The following is a 6,000-nucleotide window of genomic DNA, read 5'->3' as shown; positions in this document are numbered from 1 at the left end:
GGGGGGGGTCACACACACACGCGTGATCCGTAGGTGACAGACTGCACATCTTCCCTTTTCTTGTCAAAAGATCATGGTCTGCGGCCGCAATCATCGTGGATTGCAACGCATAAGTTGACTCAGTGCGGAGGGGTTCTCGTGTGTGATGGCGGCTCCCTGCCACTAACTCTAGCAAGGGCACGCCGAGAGTCATTGAGTCACGCAGGCACGCAGACTCCCCGTCGGTGCAACTCCAAAATGGCTGACCAGTCCGCAGAGGGGAAAACAAATGCACAACAAGAGACTGACCTGGCGACAAGCCCGATGCGTAATTGTGCACTTCAAGGGTGTTCAGTTTTCAGGGCAATCTTCCTCAAAAAGGTCATCCACAGCGATGGCTTGGGTGCTACTCGACGTGGACAAGTGGCGACTCAGCGGTGCACCCTCTGTCTCCTTCTCTTAACTATCATTCCACTTCTCCTTCTTCCTCCTTCCTCCTCTTCCTCACCCTCTTCTCCTTCTTCCTCCCTCCTTCTAGAGTGAGATCAGAAATAAGAATGTTACTACAACGCAAATTCCATATCTGACCTGAACGTGGTCCCATCATGGCCTTATATAGGGCCATGATGGGCCCTTATAAGTAGCCCAGAAAGGGGAGCCCAATAAGAATCTACCCCCCGTTTACAACACAAATAAGAAAATAATGGATAAGACGACGTGAACTTAAAATGATACGAACCAATACAAAAACATAGTGATACAGACGCGTCACAATGAATAGAGTGCATCCTCGTCATGACGAACACTAAACATAAATCAAAACAACTGAAAACAGATAACGAAAACACAAAGATATGGATGCGGACGTGCTCTACACGGAGTATTTAAACCCGGGCGTCTTCACGGACTCTTTGGTGTGCCGGTCGGGCTGGACACGGGCCGGCGGTGATGTTGCTGATGATGAAGATGGCTCCGTTGATGATTCATTGGCATCGTCTGGACGCGCTCCATCAGTAAGACTTCCTTTAAGATATCGAAGCAAATGTTTCAGAGATCACCAGTCATCGGGAGAAGGATTGTGCATTTTATGATATGCCTTGTTAACAGCAAAAGCAATATCAGGACGTGTTAAAAGTAAGATATTGTAAACCTGCCACTAGACTTCTATAAGTAGAATCATCAAGTAATTCAGATGAAGAAGAGGATAGAGAAGATTGACTAAGTGGGCATGGAGTTGGCAATGGCTTGCTATGTTCTAAATTAACACGTAATAGAGTGAGTATATATTTATATTGATATAGAAGAAAACCATTGTTAACAGGAATAAGTTCAATACCAAGGAAAAAATGAGCTGGTCCAAGGTTTTTTATCACAAATTTTGTTTGAAGATTTTTAAAAAGTTGATTAATGTGTAAGAGATTAGGACACATAATTAAAATATCATCAACATAAATAAGAATAAAAATAAGTATAGTGGAGTCAGGTTTCTAAAATAGTGAAGTATGAGTTTTTGAGCCAAGGAAACCGAGTGTAAGAAGAAAAGAAGTGAACTTATTGAACCAAGCTCTTGGTGCTTTTTTTCAAACCATAAATTGATTTTTGAAGTTTACATATATGATCCGGATATTGAGAATATCAAAATCCTGGAGGTTGTTCCATAGATTTCTTCTGAAAGATCACCATGTAGAAAAGCATTAGAAACATCCAATTGATGGATGTTCCAATGACTACTTATAGCAAGAGATAAAAGCAATCGAATAGTTGTATGCTTAATTACAGGACTAAAGGTTTCAAAATAATCAAAGCCCTCTTGGTGACTGTATCTTTGGCAACAAAAATTTTATATCAATCAATTTCTCCTGAAGGTTTGTACTTTAATTTATATATCCATTCACAACCTATTATATGTAGATTTGGATTTCGAGGAACAAGCGACCAAGTGTTATTTTCAATAAGGGCATTATACTCTGCTTTCATTGCAAGCATCCAGTTATACTCTTTGGATGCTACCGAAAATGGATGTGGGTTCTATGCAAGAGTTAATAAAAGTATGAAAACAACGAGGAAGAGGGTGTTTTATAGAAACCGAGTGATTTTTGAAAGAATGTATAGTAGGACATGCCTTTGGAAGAGAAGAAGGTCAAATATGATTAAGATAGATCTCCGATAAACACTTTACTTTAAAATGAGTACCTGATAACATGCATTTTTAGTGCCTTATATTATTATATTTATGCGTCTTTATGCATTAAATTACTCAAATTCGCATGTTATCAAGCTTAAAATGATTAAATCTATTTTTAGAACAAATTTCTGAATTTTCTATATTTTAGGATTTTTCTAATAGTATATTCTAAAAGAATATAATTTTTTGAGAAAGAATATGATTTTTTCTGGAATTTTTGGATATTAAATTTGGAAAGATATGATTTTTCTGATTCAAAAAATATATTTATACGTATTTTTTGGGCTTTTATTTGATTTAATATGAAATTTTAAGTATTTTGGTTTTTTTATGGCATAGTGTGACGTGGCGTGCGGATGCGCCGCCACATCAGCATTGAGAAAGAGATTTTTTCTTTGTTTTTGTCCTTTGACATGTACATGTGGCACGGAATATGAAAAGTTATGAATACGAAAAGCCATGGAATACGAAAAGCCACGGAATACAAAAAGGCATGGAATATGAAAAGCCACGGAATACGAAAAGCCACAGAATACCAAGTGCTTTGACTTCTTAACATGCACAAACTGATGACATTGATGAGGAGAGAGAAGAAATTAAAGGCTAGGATTGCTTCAACTTCCAACGGCCATAACTTTTCATCTTCCCCTCCTCTTTCTATCCATACCCTCTAATCTATAAATAGAGGCCTGGATCATTGTAAAAACCATCTTGAACTTGCTTCCCACTTTTGTGGGCTGATTGAAAGAGAGTGAGTTTTGAGATCCATCAAGAGTGTTCTTGGTGTCTTGGGTGTGTGGAAGAGACAAAAGAGAAGAGGGGGAGCTTACCGGCACTCGCAAATCACCGTGATCCTGGCGGAACGTAAGGATCTAAGGTAAGTGTCTTCGCCTTACGTTGTTTCTCTCCCAACATCATCGTTATCATAGTTATAATTTTTTTTATCAACGTTTCATTTATCACTTCACTTACTTACGTCCCCACTCTCTCATCTCTCCATCCTTGCCATCGTACCATTCCATATCCAACCACTATCCTCGTTCATACCATAGTTCATTATCGTGTCCGTCACAATCACTTACTCTTTTATTTAAGTTAAATTAACATATAAATTAAGTACTTCTTAATCGATATCACTCGCTCATATCCTTGAATTGTGTTTTTGTCGATCGCTCATTGATCATCACTAGTTTAAGAAAGTAATTCCTTAATCATCGTTCCCTGTGGAGACGATCCGTAATCATCACTAACTACGTATTTTCAAGTACGGTCAAATATATTTTATTGAATAATCTCAATCACCAACGACGAATTTTGACCCTAAAATTGAGATTATCAGTACCTTTTTCTGGCGTTACGTCTAAAGTAGGTAATAGGTAGGCATCTAAAATGGTTTATTTTCTCGAAGAAGAAACATAAGTTGAAGATATTAAATTCTGAGAATTATTGCTTACAATGGTGAATTAACTGGTGATGTTGAATTATGTAAATCATGATTTATAGAAGCTGACGAAGAATGAAGTGAGTTTAAATGTGATGCATTGGAAGAAGATGAATGTTCCATGGATTTCATCGATTCTGTTGTAGTTGACAAAGGAATAAGAAATGAAGATTAGGTTGAAGAGGAAGTTGTACCATTTGTATGTGGGCTGCTTCCAAGAATACCAGGCATATTAATATTAGTTTTAATGTTTGCAAGTGGAAAAATATCTTCATAAAAAATAACATGTCGAGATATAAAAAGTTTACCTGTATGGATAGATAAACACCTATATCCAATATGATGAGTCATGTACCCCATGAACACACACTTCTGAGATCTGTTATCTAACTTATGTTTCGAATATGGCCTCAAATATGGAAAACAAAGACATCCAAAAGTTCTTTTCCATGAGTAATTTGGGAAAATATTGAAAAGAACCTCGAAAAGAGATTTATTTTTAAGAACATGAGTAGCCATCCTATTAATAAGAAATGCTGTTGTAGAGATTGCTTCATCCCAGAATTTCCCAGGCATATTAGCTTGATGAATCATAGATAAAGCTGTTTCGACTAAATGTCTATGCTTTCGTTCAGCTGTACCATTTTGTTCAGGAGTATGTGGACAAGATACTCTATGAACAATTCCATTTTGTTTGAATAATGAATGCAAAACTTGAAATTCCCCACCTTAGTCATATTGAAAATATTTATTTTTTGAAGAGAATTAATTCTCTAATCGTTTCTGAAATTCAATAAAAACATTTAAAACATCTGATTTTTTTAAAGAGGATAGAACCATGTGAACTTACTAAAATCATCAACAAAAACAACATTATAAAGAAAACCAGAATGAGAAAGAACCAGAGATGGTCCCCACAGATATCAATGAATAATTTCTAGTGGAGTTTGTGAGACATGATTGGTAGAAGTAAATGGTAGTTTATGTGATTTGCTAATACAACATGATTCACACATAAAATGTTTTCGAAAGTGAGAAACAGGCAGACCAAATTTATTTATAATAAGCTGTAAAATCCGAAAATGAGGGTGTCCAAGTCTTGAATGCCAAGTATCTGATGTAGCTTTCTCTCCAATGTAAGCTCTTGGCATTGTCAATGTTGAATCAAGACAATATAATCCATCTTTAATTGATCCCTGATGAAGGATCCTTTTTGTTTTCTTTTCCATCACAAGACAATACGAAGAATGAAATTCAACATAAACATCATTATCCAAGGTTAGTTGTCGAATAGATAATAAATTTTCAGTTATGTCTGGAACATGTAAAATATCTTTTAAATAGAGATTTTTATCATTTGTGACTATTTTAGATGATCGAATGGAGAGAATTTTCAAACCTGAACCATTACCTAGTTGAAGCTGATCATTGCCAAGGTTGCTGGTCAATGAATGTAGCATATTTTTGTTTGTTGTAACATGATGGGTGGCACCACTATCAGGATACCATACTTCATTCTAGGATGTTCCAGCGTTGACTTTGAGATGATGTTGTTCCATGAACCCTCCGCTGACCTGTGTTTCTCCAGGATAGATTTCCTTTGTTGTGGAATTCACTACATTCACGTGCACGACGTCCAAACTAGAAATAAGTTGACACCTTGGTAGAAATCTATTGTTTCTTCCTCTTCCTCTTCCATGACTTTGATAATAGTTTCTATTGTAGTATACATCCTTCCATGGCTGAGTAAAAGACTGGGTGTGTCGAATTTGAGTATTATTTGCAGCTGGATCAAACAAATCTCTAGTGCAGTCTTGTTGATAGGCAAGATAAGCACCATGTGCTTTTAAGTTAAGGATAATGTCATCAAGCTTCAGACTATTTATATCAGCATTAATGCTAACAACAAACTGATAGTATTCAGTGCCTAATCCTCTCAAGAATGTAAAGTCATAGTCGGTTCACTGATGATTTGATTTGCAATCTCAAGTGAATCAACTATTGATAAAAAATAGGTGATATACTCATCAGTTGTCATAGTACCTTTTTATGGTGTGATGCTGTTGATGAAGTTCCATAATTTTACACTGACTTTGATTGGAGAAGATGTTTTCCAGTTTTTCCCATGCTTCTTTGGATGATCGTGCTTTTCCGATGTAGGGTATGATGGATTCAGAAAGTGTTGAATGCAGAAGACCAAGTACTTGTTGATCTGATTTCCACCATATCTTGAATGTTGGATTCTCAACAGCATTTCCTTCAGAATCTGTAACAGAGATCGGAGGGGGTGAATCTTCAATAAACTAAACCAATTCATACCCGTTGAGGATGGGAAGAATGGAGCTTTTCAGGCTTGATCATTATCGTTAGTAAGCTTGATCGATATCATTGTTCC

Source organism: Wolffia australiana, chromosome 8 (assembly GCF_029677425.1).
Source record: "Wolffia australiana isolate 7733 chromosome 8, ASM2967742v1".
NCBI classification, from domain to species: Eukaryota; Viridiplantae; Streptophyta; class Magnoliopsida; order Alismatales; family Araceae; genus Wolffia; species Wolffia australiana.
The sequence above is the reverse complement of the archived record's forward strand: the minus strand, read 5'-3'. Positions refer to the sequence as shown.